Below are 16990 nucleotides of genomic sequence, written 5' to 3'. Positions count from 1 at the left end.
CTTCCATTCTCTCTTTGTATACAACTTTACACTGAAGTGCTAAAAATCCTATTGATTTTAATCTTTTAAAATGAGTTTAAATCAGACTCATATCAAGCACTGCAGTGTGAAGACCAAAGAAGCATTTGTTTCTTTCTACGCACCATCTTGACATGCGACCAGGACCTTCTTTCCATCCTCACGTTAGAGTGTGTGAGAGGTACGTGTATATGTGCAACTGCGTGTGTATTCGTGTGTATCTTTGTTTGGGTGTGTGAATGTGTAAGTATGTGTGAATGGTGTGTGCCTGCGTGAGCATTTTAATAGGTAGGGATAGGAAATCTTTCATAAAGACATACCATAATTGACTCGTCCTCTGAAACACTCCACAGTGAACAAGATATTCTATACGAGCATAACAAATCTTCTATTACACTTCTCAAATACACAAGAGCGAATTTAAACGTAGGAAACCATGTGATATCCATCAGACATTCTTTTGGTGTAGATCAAATTTTATTATTATTTCTTCCCATTTAGTCAACATCGTTTGTATAAACGGTAATAAATCTTCAGCTTGTAGTCTTTTAGATTCATAATCTGGTGGAATGCCGACCAAAGACAATCGATAGTAAAACCCAGCAAAACAAAAATAATAAATCACCCAACAAAACCTAGGATTATTAAGTCATAAACACTGCTTCATCTCCAAGTACAAACTTAGCAGCCTTCGAGGTGTAACATTTCAGAATGGTTGCTTATTTTTGACTTTTACAATTTAATTGTAGTTGCATCGAACACTGATAGCCAAATAATCTATATTGCTTAGATTCTCTTTTTCTTATACTTTTATCTTTTTTCGCTTTTGTTTTTGCATCAAGAGAGGCAAAGAGATAAATACCAACGTTCAAAGGTTAAATTTGAGGAGCGCCATATTTCTATGTATATATATATATATATATTATATATATATATTATATATATAATATATATATATATATATATATATATATATATATATAATATATATATATATATATATATATATATATGGCTGTTTGTGTGTATGTAATAGTGAAGAATCTGAAATAAATTTTCGGTAAATCCAGCTCTGTAAATTTAGGTAGGAAAAATACCAGAAAACAAATAAACTTCAGTTAGGTTGTGATAAATTTATCCGTAAATTTTCTTTTGTTTCTAATACAAAATTAATTTTCTGGCTTCGAAACTGTTACATTTAGCACCATTCTATTCATGTCAATTTAATTTTTCAAATTACTTCCATCTAAAATAATGGGGGGTAAATATCATATTCCTGCGTATGTATTTTATGTATATATGTATGCATGTATTTATGTATGTAAGTATACGTGTATGTAGGCATGTACGTATGAATGAATGAATGAATGAATGGTTGGATGGTTGGGTGAATGGTTGGATGGATGTTTATAAATACATACATATTACTTTAAACCGTGTACGGTAGTGGGGACTTTCTGATGGAGTTCCAGTGTTTTGGGGTATGCGGAACCACTTCTTAGCCACTATTGTCCCAGTGTCTTATCTGACCGGGAATATTTATTTCTTTTTTGTCCGCAGGGGGGCTAAACATAGGGGGGACAAACAAGGACAAACAAAGAGATTTAGTCGATTACATCGACCCCAGTGCGTAACTGGTACTTATTTAATCGATCTCGAAAGGATGCAAGGCAAAGTCGATTTCGGCGGAGTTTGAACACAGAGCATAACGGCAGACGAAATATCTTTTTCTTTCCTACCCACAAGGGGCTAAACATAGAGGGGACAAACAAGGACAGACAAACGGATCAAATCGAGTACATCGACCCCAGTGCGTAACTGGTACTTAATTTATCGACCCCGAAAGGATGGAAGGCAAAGCCGACCTCGGTGGAATTTGAACTCAGAGCGTAGCGGCAGATGAAATATCGTTAAGCATTTCCCCCGGCGTGCTAACGTTTCTGCCAGCTCGCCGCCCGGAATATTAACACCTGGTCCTACGTATGGGTTAACTGGCATGTGAACCACTGGCATGTGAACCACTGGCAGTGAAGGACCTCGAGTTCCCCATATAACTTCCTTCTTGGGAAAAGTAAACGCGTATACAAAAATCTATAAGTGCAGCTGGGTTCTGATGTGGCTGATAGCACTTAAACGTGGGTTCAATGCAATGAAATATTTTATTGACTCAAAAGAAATTTACGCCGAAGAACAACTTGGACTCTTGGAATATTTGCACGAGGCGCGTGGCTTAGTGGTTTGATATTCGGTTCATGTTCGGAAGGCCGTGAGTTCGATTCTCGGCAACGTGTTTTATCCTGGAGCAAGACACTTTATTTTATGCTGTTCAAGTCGAATCCCCTGGGAAGAATGAGTTTTATTGGTATTTCAAAGGGTCAGCCTTGACATATTCTGTGTCGGATTATTTATATGTATGTATGTATGTATGTATGTATGTATGTATGTATGTATGTATGTATGTATGTATGTATGTATGTATGTATGTATGTATGTATGTATGTATGTATGTATGTATGTGTATGTATGTATGTATGTATGTATGTATGTATGTATGTATGTATGTATGTATGTATGTATGTATGTATGTATGTATGTATGTATGTATGTATGTATGTATGTATGTATGTATACGAGGGTATGCTACAAAGTTCTTAGCTTTAAGGATATTACGAAAGGCCTGGCTGGTGGCACAAACTTCTGAGATCTTTTTCAGGGCTTAGATAAACTGAGGGGCAACTACTATAAATGTGTGAATCTGAGAGGGAAATACGTTGAACACAACCTTAAATAACTAATGTGGAGGCACAATGGCCTAGTGGTTAGGGCAGCGGACTCGCGGTTTCGATTCCCAGACCGGGCGTTGTGAGTGTTTATTGAGCGAAAACACCTAAAGCTCCACGAGGCTCCGGCAGGGGATGGTGGTGATCCCTGCTGTACTCTTTCACCACAACTTTCTCTCACTCTTACTTCCTGTTTCTGTTGTACCTGTATGTCAAAGGGCCGGCCTTGTCACTTTCTGTGTCACGCTGAATATCCCAGAGAACTACGTTAAGGGTACACGTGTCTGTGGAGTGCTCAGCCACTTACACATTAATTTCACGAGCAGGCTGTTCCGTTGATCGGATCAACCGGAACCCTCATCGTCCTAACCGACGGAGTGCTTCCAAATAACTAATCCTCCTGTATTTTCTTTTACCCAAAGCCAGAAATTTCTCAACACCTCCTTGTACACCGTGTTTAACCGTGTTTAACGCGTACAGCTTGTACACCAGAGTTTAACTTCCAACATAATTAGTGTTTTTGTACACTATACCCAAGTTTTCGTTCATTTTGCAATGATTAATCCGAAAATAAATTAATTAGTTTAAAACATTCGCATGGATTTAATCTATTGCTTTCTTAGGTAACTTTTTTATATCAATTTGAAATACATGGAATCTATTTTCATTAAGTAGTACCAGATCTTCTAGGGAAGAGAAAAACGTGTTATGAGATTAATCACGATGTTTATGACGAAATGATAAATAAATTTAATAGCAATCTATAGTCGCGGTGTTGATTAGCGTTGCTGAAACTAAGCTTTTATCATCGCATGAATACTAATATATGTAGGCTTGTATGTGTGTATGCATATATGTATACATGTATGCACGTAGATATGCTCATGTTATCTTTTAATGAATTTTGTGCTTATAATGTAGTGCAGAAAATAATGTCTTTATATATATAATATTAGTAAGTATAGAAGCAACGAAAACCTACAGTTGCAGCAGATGATAATCCTGGAGCTCTAAACCGAACACTAGCAATTATATTTCTAATGGTGAGTTCGATTCCCAGCGAAATATATATATCTTTTTTTTTTTTTTATTAGGGAGTATATCCAAACTTACAAGGGAAAATTAGATTTAGCGTTAAATCAAATTTCACAGTATAAATATAAATTAAATTAGAGATAAAACCACTATTAGGCAACTCAAACAGTGATAGACATAAACCAGAACATAAAAATCAAAAAAATAAATATAATTAATATAATATATAATATATATATATGAAATTTAAAATTTTATATTTTAAATATATATATATTATATATTATATTAATTATATTTATTTTTTATGTTTTATGTTTTGGTTTATGTCTATCACTGTTTGAGTTGCCTAATAGTGGTTTTATCTCTAATTTAATTTATGTATGTATATATATATATATATATATATGTATATATATATATATATATATATATATATATATATATATATATATATATATATATATATTATATATATATATATATATATATATATATATAAGTATAAATATACTCCGTTGTGTCTGGGGTGAGTCATTTTCTTTTTGGGACTTATAATGTAACACATTCAACGGTAAAATTTCCACTTATTTCTTAATTTTATTTTCCTAAAATTTTCGTTGCGTCTTGTAACCTTTTCAATAGTCTTCAATATACATGCAGGTTCAAGGTGCAGCCATCGGTATGGGTAGAGCTAGAGATCTTCCTGGGCTCTTCCTGACCTGGTGGGACAAAAAACTTAAACAAATGTTAGCAGAACAGTCCACAACTCTTCTATTCTACAGTAGCTATGCAGATGACGTTAATATCATAGTTAGGACCAACTCTAGTGACGGTAATGTAGAAAGTGAGAAGAACGTGATGGCGAGCATCCAGCAAATAGCTAACTCCATCCACCAAAGTATCGAGGTAACTATAGACTACCCCACTATGCACCCGAAGAGAGTCAAGACTATTGAAAAGGTTGCATTTCTTAGACAGAAACTGAAAGAAGCCCGTTGTAAAAGATATATGTGTGTGTATTTATTTATGTGCGTATGTATTTGTGTTTATGTTTGCCCCTCTACATAGCTTGACAACCGATTTTGTTGGGTTTACACACCCTTGACCTAGTGGTTTGACAAAAGTGAACGATAGAACATGTACCAGGCTTTCAAAGAATAAGTCCTTGAGTCGATTTCTTCGACTGAAAAGCGGTGCTCCATCATGGGCGCAGTCAAATGACTGAAACAAGTAAAAGAATAAACGTATGTATGCATGTATATATGTACATGAATATGTGTATATCTATCTATCTTTCTATCTTTCTACCTTTCTATCTATCTAGCTATGTGTGTGTGTGTGTGTGTGTGTGTTTCGTTGCAAAAACTATATAACATTTCCTACAAACAGCATTATTTAAGCTTCTTCCTTTCCAGGTTTTATGACAGACTTCAGAAAATCTCATAGTATTTAATATTTATAACATACACAACTATTCTACGAATAACATTAGTAATTCTTAACGTATAAAAGACAAACCTCAAATAATAGTTTTATAAAATACAACAGTTTTATTACTGAATGTAAAACGTATATTTCAAATGGAATTACTAATGTCAGGTCACTAAGAGAGAATTGCTAATAATCGAAGCAAACCAATGTCTTGGATCGATTTTAACAAAGTTCTGCGAGAGACATCAAAGAATTCTGGTGTAATAAAATCGTTTTTATGTGAAATATTGTAATTGAAGCAATAGCTATGGTCATGGCATCTGTTTCTTCAACCAATTTTAACGATTTTAAACTTGTCTGTCTCATTATGTAAAGCCCCAATCGATCAGTCTAGCTCCCCGTCTATTCACACACAAGCGTATATGCATACGCATACGCACACACACACGCTCTCGAACACGTAGACATATACACACGCGCACACACGCATGTATGTAAGTACATAATATTTGCATAAATATGTAATTACATATCATATCTAAATATCGAATATGCTTTTAGTGTACGTCAGTATATTTATATGCAAATTTATGTATGTACACTCGGTGTCGTAGCTTCGTCTTCACCCACACCTTATTATGAATACATATATAACAGCATGTCTGTAAGTATATATATACATGTGCATATATATACATATACATAAACATATATATATATATGTGTGTGTGTTTGTGTGTATAAATATATATATACTGTATATGTATAATGTATATGTATATATAATATATATATATATATATAATATATATATAATATATATATATATATATATATATATATATATATATATATATATAGTGGAGGCACATGACCTACTAGTTAGTGCAGCAGACTTGCGGTCGAGGGATCGCAGGTTCGAATCTCAGACCGGGAGATGTGTGTGTTTATGAGCGAAAACATCTAAGCTCCATGCGGCTCCGGCAGAAGGTAATGGCGAACTTCTGCTGACTCTTTCACCACAACTTTCTCTCAATCTTTCCTCCTGCATCTTGCAGCTCACCTGCGACGGACCGGCGTCCCGTCCAGGTGGGGAACCTATACGCCAAGGAAAATGGAAAACTGGCTCTATGAGCCAGGCGTGGCTCGAGAAGGAACAATCTTCAGCCCCAGGCTAATCAAAGACTTGAGAGTGGATTTCCTAGATGGAAACTGTGTGGAAGCCCACTGAGTGTATGTGGTGGTGGTGGTGGTCTTGTCTTGCAATTGCATCATAGTTGTAAACAAGCTTAACCTTCATAAAATATTGTTTCTTCGTTTCCAGTTTTCTGAAAACCTGCCCAGCCAAGAATTAATGCAACCCTGGAAACAAGTAAATCTTGTAGCAACATCTGATAGCCTGGTCGGTCACGGTGATATATATATGCATATAATTTACATATATACACATACATATGTACATACATACATAAATGCACACATTTATATCATCAATGTTTGGAAGAAGTAACGGATTGACTCAAGGTGTTTGTGTGTGTGTATGTGTGTGTGTATGTGAATTTGTGAATGACAACTTTCGACGCACTTTCCATCAACCGAATTCACTCAAACGTCATTGATCAGACAGGAGCTATATTAGAAGAGACTCGCCGAAGATGCCGCACACTTGATTCTGCACCCGAATCTACGTAGCTGCCATGTCTGCATCTATTAAGGTAACGTTTTATTAATAAGCACAATTTGTACAAGATCTAAAGTGCGATACAAGATTTACAAAATCTTAATATATCGGAATGAAAATGTTTGTTGTTTTCTTAACAAGTCTTAATTATTATGAAGTATATACCCCAGGCAGAATTATTGATTGGAACACAACAACGCTAAATGTTCTAAATAATGTATTCTCAAATCAATGTAGAAACAAAACAACCAAGATTCCTAAATATCGAATTCCAAGACATTCAATTATAAAAAATGAAAAAACACAAGGAACTATTACAATATATTTTATACTTCATGAAAGAAAAAAAAAGATTTAATGGATAAGTTGATTAACGAATTAAATTCTGATACCATTTTGCAAGTTCTAACCAGCAAATAATTGATGTCAAGTGAAGTTCATAGAATTGTCAATACATATATATGTACATATATATATATATATATATATATATATATATATATATATATATATATATATAATATATATATATATATATATATATATATATATAGGATCCAATCCAGGTGACAACGTAGGTGAGTTGGGTACAAAAATTCAGGGTGAGTACTTGATAATTGTAAGGATCTGTATATACCATTTGGTGGTGTAGGTGGTAGAGTAAATTAATCAAAATAAAAACATGATGCCAAGAATTCGGCGGTACATATGTTTCGGGCCTTTATTAGACGGATTTATAACAATGTTTAATGTGTGTCTATGGCCTTCTTCAGCCACGCACAAATACTACTTCAAGGACATGTATTACATCATAAATTCTACGTTGGGGATGCAAATCCTCTCAGTCGCGTACGACATAGTGGGGCACCAGCACAAAAACGAAGCGTCCATCCCGTCTTTCACTCAATGTAGAATGAGGAAGTTTGGACGTTGAGGTAATATAAATAAATAAATAAATGAATAAATACACATAATAGATTATAGGAACATAAACTTTCTTCCACGAAAAGATAGCTTAAACTGTGCTCTAAATGGAGGTGTAGTCAAATCCTATTTTATGCACTCAAGCATGTGCTAAAATAAGTCGAATGGTAAGCTACGATAAATCGGGACGAACTTTCCGGACAATCCAATATATATATAATATATATATATATATATTATATATATATATATATATATATATATATATATATATATATATATATATATATATATTATATATATATATATATGTATGTATGTATGTATGTATGTATGTATGTATGTATACAGGAGTTGGACAAAATATCAGAAATACCTTAAAATTTCAAACAAATTTTATCTTAATATGGGATAGGACTGACTTTCGCAGTAATTACCACTTGAATTCTACGAGGTATGGACTCGTACAGTCTTTGAATTGTTTCCAAAGGAAAGTTTGACCATTCTTCAGCTAAAATTGTCTTCAGTTCTTGGTGGAAGATATCGACTCCGTACTTGTTTTTCTAAAATATTGCGTTTCCCTCCGGAAACATTTCCGCAACCAAAGGATGAATTTGATCAGATAAAATGCTTAGTCATGATTATTAATTCTGCCATGAAGGGAAACCATTGGGCCGGAGAATTTCCTACTCATAGCCCCCCCCCCGCCCAGATCATCACAGATACTCCTCCATGTTTAACATTTGGAAGAAGGCCGTCTGGGTCAAATGCTTCTTTTGGCTGTCTCCACATGTATACTCGGCCACTGGTCGGAAATAAGGTAATGGATGACTCGTCCGTGAAAATAACATTCCTCCATTGCTCTGGGAACCAATTCTGTAGGTTTTTACTCCACTCTAAATGCTTTGCAACGTTTATATTTGAAAGTAGTGGTATCCGGATTGCAGCCCTCCTGTGAAATCCGGCTTTGTGCAGCTCCTGGCGAAGAGTTTTGTGGAAACTGGGTTCTCGAGGTGGTCATTAAACTCTGCAGTAATTTTGGGAGCTGTAATTCTGTGATCCATTCTAATAATTCGCGTAAAATCCAACGGTCCCTATCTGAAAGTTTTGGTTTTTTGTGTAAATCTGTAGCTATATACAAATGATTTTTATGCTATGTGTGAACTTTTAGAGCTTAGGTATTTGTGAGTGAGTGAGCGAGTGCTTCATTACTTTTTACATACGAGTTTTGTAGATGCACCGAACCAAGTGAGTGCATAAACTCATTTCAAAAATCTCAGATGGAGAATCTATATTCGATGTCTGCTAATAAACTGCATTTTAAGGCTGTGCGTTAACTTTTTTTGTTTTGCTCTTTCTTAGAAAAACCTAGGATTTCTGTCTTTGGGCAAATCCATAGATACGCACGATATTACATCCGTCATGAGAGGTATAAATTAAATGAAAATTTGTACATCACAGGTGTATTATATATATATATATATATATATATATATATATATATATATATGCATGCATTTATGTATGCATGTATGTATGTATGTATGTATGTATAGGTACGATGATAGAATCGGGAAATATACAACTCAAAATATGAGTAAAAGTATATTTTTATTAATATTTAGCAGAAGCAAAAGAATGACTCAACCGATGCAAAGCACGTTGTGATCAGCAATGTATAAGAATTATACGACAGTCTGAACGCTCACGTGATTATATGTATATATATATATATATATATTATATATATAATATATATATATATATATATATATATATTATAATAACGGTTAGGCAAAAGAATTTGCTTCACCACCCACCGAACTTTAGAATTAGCAGCAAAAAAAAACAAAATTTTCTTTTTTTGGCTGCTATTTCTAAAGTTCGGTGTGTGGTGAAGCAAATTCTTTTGCCTAACCGTTATTATAATAAATATTGTTTAAATTTACCGATAACGGTCTTTTACATACCGAATCACTACTTGGTGGAATTATTAATTATTAATTAGCTAATTAATTTTATCCTTATTATTATTATTATTATTATTATTTATATTATATATATATATATATATATATATACATATATATATATATATATATATATATACTAAGTAATTAAGGGTTTAGCAACGATTTGCCTCACCACACACCGAATTTAGAAATAGCAGTCAAAGAGTTATAGCTATTCTTTCTACTAAAAGGGAGATCTCAGTAAAACCGCAGCACTTGAAAGGCAAACACAGACAGGCAAGAGAGAAGGAAATGATGGCAATCTATCATACAATTTTAAGTCACCTACGGACGTACGTTTCGAAATTAAGTTTTAGGAAAGCATAAGAATTAGATAATTATGACTTACCCAACTTCTTTTCTCATCAGCGTAGGACACTACAATTATGAATAATTGTATATTAAATTTCGAGATACTAGAAGGCATCATCTCAACTCAGTATCAGAGCGAGCTAAAACCGTTACCAGTATCACCAAATTCAAAATGTGAATGAAAGTTTGTGTCACCAACCCCTTCCCACCAGCGTGTAGCCAGGACAAGATGTTGCGGTCATTTACTGGGATGAGATATGGTCATATATATATATGACGTGTATATGTATGTATGCATATATATATATGTATGTGTGCATATATAATTTCATCCTTTAGAAATATCAAAATATATATATTAAGCCTGATACAGAGATAAAGAGTAATGTACTCATAGCACTCACTTTATTTAGTGTAAGATATCACTGGCTTTGTCGTCTCGGCCCCAAGCGATATTACTAGAATGACAAGTGGAGGCGCAATGGCCCAGTGGTTAAGGCAGCGGACTCGCGGTCGTAGGATCGTGGTTTCGATTCCCAGACCGGGCGTTGTGAGTGTTTATTGAGCGAAAACACCTAAAGCTCCACGAGGCTCCGGCAGGGATGGTGGTGATCCCTGCTGTACTCTTTCACCACAACTTTCTCTCACTCTTACTTCCTGTTTCTGTTGTACCTGTATTTCAAAGGGCCGGCCTTGTCACTTTCTGTGTCACGCTGAATATCCCCGAGAACTACGTCAAGGGTACACGTGTCTGTGGAGTGCTCAGCCACTTACACGTTGATTTCATGAGCAGGCTGTTCCGTTGATCGGATCAACCGGAACCTTCGTCGTCGTAACCGACGGAGTGCTACCATTCCACTATAATGACAACTTATTACTGTTTATTCTAATTATAACTTATATAAATATCCTCTATTTATCTAATATCGAGGTCTCATTCATTTGTTGTTACTTATCATTATCATTATGTATATATACATATATATACACACGCACACTCACACACTCACACACACACACACACCCACACACACACACATATATATATATATATATATATATTATATATATATAATATATATATATATATACATGTGTATGCATATAGAAAACAAAAAATCGAACAAGAACGTAACGGGCGACAAGAAAATATCCGGACACTTAGACGATGCAAAAAAGGACAGGGAAAAGCAAGGACAGGTCATTCGGAGCTTCCTATCCTCAGTCGAGTTCCAGATCGTCTTTGCAGTTTTGGCCGGGTGTAATATGTATATTTTGACATATCTTGAGCATGATACTTTACATGCACACATACATGCATACTTACATAAATGCATACACACATGCATACACACATACATATACATGCACACACCCGACATATATATATAAACATGTATATGTAAATATATATATGAAAAAACAGGCAATAAAATAAATGGATATACGAAAATCAATAAGCGTAATTCAAGACGAGACCGTTAGTGGACCGATACAAAAATAAATAAATAAATCAGCAGAATTAAGCCTTAGGGCTTGATGAAGACGAAGTATTGGTAACGCTAAGAGGGAAATCCTAAAGGATTGTAAACAGACGGGCACTATTTATTTATTTTTATTCCTCATTTTTATTTTATCTAGTTTCAGCTCACGAGCTGTGGCCATGCTGGGGCACCGCCATTTGGTGCATGAGAGAGTTCGATGCAGCTGCCCTCATCTGCACCTCCTGCCGTGAAGTTGGTTCATCCGGGACACCTGACAGGAAGAGATCCAGTCCTACTTTAAAGACATCCGCATCCACCCCATGCAGATCCCTCAGGTTCTTCGGGAGGATATTGAAGAGCTGTGGGCCTATATATATATATAATATATAATATTTTAATAATATTTTAATAATATTTTATATATATATATATATATATATGAAAGCTGTGGGCCTATATATATGTATATATATATATATATATATATATATATATATATATATATATATATATATATATGTGTATATGCAGAGTGCCCCCAAGTGTGTCACAATATCAGTATTTATTAAAAAGCATTGTATTTTCAAAATTTAAAAGTATCTAATGACAGAATTTATTGTTTTTTTATGTACACCTGTTTCTAAACGGATAACCATTCTGCTCCAGAAACCGCTGATAGCGCAAAGCAATAGAATCGCAAACATCAAGAAACATTTCGTTCGGTACTTGTGCATATTCTCATTCACCTGCCGCTCAGCTGTTCTTGAACTCTTTTCAATAGATTTCAAGTACATTTTGTCATTCAGCATCTGACCTCAATTTTATCGATTGATGCTGATTCTGTATCGTGAATTTTATCGCTTAATTATCTTTATGAAATTATGTGTAGTGGTGCGAATTGCACTCGACGGGGAATGAACTCTACCAAGCCTCTTCTATCACTACATCTGCTTGACAAAATCTCAACAAGGTAGTCCATTTTGCTGGATATAAAGCTCCATATCTTCAACATCCTCTTGACAAATTTTTCGAGCAAGTTCAAGCAAATGGAATCAGTTTAGATTACCGCCAAGAAAGAAAATCCACTTAATCCATTTAATTATAAGCGCTAGCCTACGGTAACATCTAGTAAATATTCATGATATGCATACGTGATATGCGGATTCTCAGACGTGCAGTGGTTGCAATTGTGGGAGTTAATTGAGCCATTTAAATTAAATGTAGCCTCGTCACTCCAAACAGCCATTTTTGGGGAAGTATTTATCTTAATATCTTACCAAGTACCACTCGGAAATCTCTACACTTCCGTCTAAATTATCTTCAGTGAGAACGTGAAGTATCCTTGGGAGTTAAGTTTTCTAATGATGGTAGTGATTTTGTAATTCCTGTCTTACGAGTCACCTGACCCTCAGAAATTCTTCGACGTATTTCAATAGATTTCTACTCTGCTATTAGATTTGTGGGAGTCATCGATGTCCGCAGTCTTACGGAATGTTTGTGGTGGACATTCTGAAGTGTTCAATCTGCTTCAAAATGTCTAATTTGAGGTGTGGTAAGTTGCATACAAGGAATTGTTTGAAGCTTTCTCCTAAACTGTCTTTGCGCTTTAACTGTGTTTCAAATTTCCAGCATGCTCATGGGCCAGTAATTGAAACAAGTAAATGATGAAAGATGAAAGAAGATGTTGATTCCATCCTATGAGAGAACTAAGAGGGCTTCCACAACATGTGCTTGGAAAATTGGGAAGAGAAAATTCCTCATTAAATAATTATTTGAAATCACCATCACGAAAAGATAGTGAAATTTCCTTTGTTCAACGCTTCTTCTAGCACCCTTCCTGATTTCTAATGAGTTAAATCTAAAGTGAAATGGAAACTAAATTCGTTATCAGCTGCTAAAATGTGTAAACATTTTAGGGACATACTATATGTTGTGATATGGTATATCATGAAGCATCGAATTAGAAATTCTATGCAGATAGCAAAAACCATGCAAAGAACATAAAACGTAGTTTTATTCATTTTTCTTCCTAGTTCTTCTCTGACATTTTTAACTATAAAAATTCCTTTCGAATAAAATTCAGAAAAAATTCTCTGCCGAAAAATTTTAAAATCTTTAATGTTAGTTGCTGCAGTTTCCCAATCTAATCAGACGAGACGCTATTCTACAACTTTCTCGCCAATCCTCCGTTAGTTTGATAATCTCGTTTTTATTTTTCAAGCAAGTGAAAACAGAATTAAAATATTGCTTCAGTTGATCTTCCTTCATATAAAATCTAGTTAGAATGTTTTATGTGGCATCTAGAAATATTGTAATAAGGAAAGGTAAACAGTAGAGACAACAAAACGCTGTTCAGTTCAAGAAACCAAGCTAGTGGTGGTTGGCAAGAACTCTGAAAAATGCAAACTCGATTGGCAATATGTGTGACAATATACTGCTAATAATGTTTTAGTTTGGAAGTTTTTTTCAGAGGTCACCCTCCGGGCTGCACCGAAGGTTGTTGCTTTTCTTTTTAATACGATTTTGAGTTTGGAAACTATATTTTGTAATCGGAAAGTTAGAAAGTAAACGACAATTAATAAAAAAATATTTTATTCAATCTACACAACTTTTAACTTTCTGTTCATCTCCCACCTCTCTCTCTCTCTCACATATGATATATATGTATATACATTTATATATATATAAATACATACACATTTATATATATATATATTATATATATATATATATATATATGTAAATATCCATATATAAATACATATGTATATATGAGTATACATACACGCACATATATACATGCATGCATACATTAGGATGTATATATATATATATATATACATACGAAAAACTTAAAACCTGAAATAATTTACTATATTTCCACCTTTATTTAATTTTCTTTTTATTTCAGACAATTCCCAGCGAAATACGAAAATAAACAATGAAAAGTTAAGTGGAGACTTAACAATGCAAAATATACCCTTCAGTAGTTAGTCTTTCTTATACGCATACCCCTGTGTATATATATATATATATATATATATATATATATATTATATGAACTTATACCTATATATATATATATGAACTTATGCATATATATATATACATATATATATATATATATATATATATATACACTCATACACACATATACACACATACAGGCATATACACAAGCATATTCATACAATAAGTTGTTGCCTAACCTTTGCATCACGCTAAGGGACGTAACTCAAATAAAGTCGTGAGGCCGGTGATGGTGTTGCTGCTGACAGGGAGACGAAGCGGTAGTAGTAGTAGTAGTAGTAATATATAGTGACGGGGAGAGGAAAAGGAAGTGGTAGTAATAAATGGTAATAAGAAAGTAATAGAGAAAACATGAAATGATTGCGCTAAACGGTAAATTGAGTGATGGAAGCAGAAGTGGTGATAATGGTAGTGAAGTTTATGTTGAAGCGTAAATGAGAAGAATTGAAACAGAATGAGTTAAATCGGAGTCTCAATGGGGGAAAAGTCTGAGGGGCAGAAAAAGAAAAAGTATACAGGAGTATATAGGCGCAGGAGTGGCTGTGTGGTAAGTAGCTTGCTAACCAGCCACATGGTTCCGGGTTCAGTCCCACTGCGTGGCATCTTGGGCAAGTGTCTTCTACTACAGCCCCGGGCCGACCAGTGCCTTGTGAGTGGATTTGGTAGATGGAAACTGAAAGAAGCCTGTCGTATATATGTGTATATATATATATGTGTGTTTGTGTGTCTGTGTTTGTCCCCCTAGCATTGCTTGACAACCGATGCTGGTGTGTTTACGTCCCCGTTACTTAGCGGTTCGGCAAACGAGACCGATAAAATAAGTACTGGGCTCACAAAGAATAAGTCTCGGGGTCGATTTGCTCGACTAAAGCCGGTGCTCCAGCATGGCCGCAGTCAAATGACTGAAACAAGTAAAAGAGTAAAAGAGTAAGAGAGTAGGATTCTAAGAAGTAAGGAGATGAATTTCAGCGGGACGTTAATGTAAGCATATAAGAGAATGAGCAGGCATGGGTAAAAATGATACGGAGAAGAAAAGGGAGAAGGGACAATATGGAATATAGCAATTTGTCTGACGTCACTGTATCTATATATTTCTTTACTACCCACAAGGGGCCAAACACAGAGGGGACCAACAAGGACAAACGGATTAAGTCAATTACATCGACCCAGTGCGTAACTGGTACTTAATTTATCGACCCCGAAAGGATGAAAGGCAAAGTCGACCTCGGCGGAATTTGAACTCAGAACATAACGGCAGACGAAATACGGCTACGCATTTCGCCCGGCGTGCTAACCACTCTGCCAGCTCGCCGCCCTGTGTCTATAGTTATCTCACTCCCTCTCCTTATTTTTCACTACGTTTGTTTAGAGTATCATTGAAGAGTGATCTTAGTGTATAAGACGATGACTACTTGAAATAATCTTTCGAATGTTAAGATCTTCTGTATGAATATGTTTGCATATATATATATATATATACTAGCAGTATCGCCCGGCGTTGCTCGGGTTTGTAAGAGAAATAACTATATAAGCATTTTTAGAGATGTAAAGTATAATAGCCATCTCAATATGGCTAACCACAAAGAGGGGATTTACCGTAGCTTTTTACGTTCTGAGATTTAATAATAATTTTTTAGAGAGTTACTTCCCTTATATATGCCAAAAATGCATTAAAAATGGGAAAAATTTATGGTAATTTTTTTTTTTTATCGTAGACTCATCGTAGACGCGCGCTAATACCCTGAAGGGCTCGATATGAATCACGACTATAAGATACCCGGTTTTGGTTAAACTGCACCGTAAAATGTGGGAGTAGTTAGGAATCTAAATCGTAGGAGACAGATAGCACACAACCTTACTTTTATATATAAAGATATATATATGCGTCAGTATATGTTTCTGTGTAAGGCGGTGAGCTGGCAGAAACGTTAGCACGCCGGGCGAAATACTTAGCAGTATTTCGTCTGTCTTTACTTTCTGGCTTCAAATCTCGCCGAAGTCGACCTTGCCTTTCATCCTTTCGGGGTCGATAAATTGAGTACCAGTTACGTACTAGGGGACCTGGTGTAGAAAAGTGTGTTTCTGTATACATTTGTATAAACTATATTTCATGGTCTTCTATAAGCTTCTAAACATTTTGCATTTTTGAAAATAAGCGTAGAAATTCCACATATACACACACACACACACACACACATACGGAAATTCAGTATTGTTGCTTAGAGTGGATATTTGTGTTAAGCAGTATAATAGAATAATAGTTTGTTTATTCTGCCATCA

The sequence above is a fragment of the Octopus sinensis genome, linkage group LG22 (genome assembly GCF_006345805.1).
Source record: "Octopus sinensis linkage group LG22, ASM634580v1, whole genome shotgun sequence".
Taxonomy (NCBI): Eukaryota; Metazoa; Mollusca; class Cephalopoda; order Octopoda; family Octopodidae; genus Octopus; species Octopus sinensis.
This window is presented reverse-complemented; position numbering follows the sequence as displayed.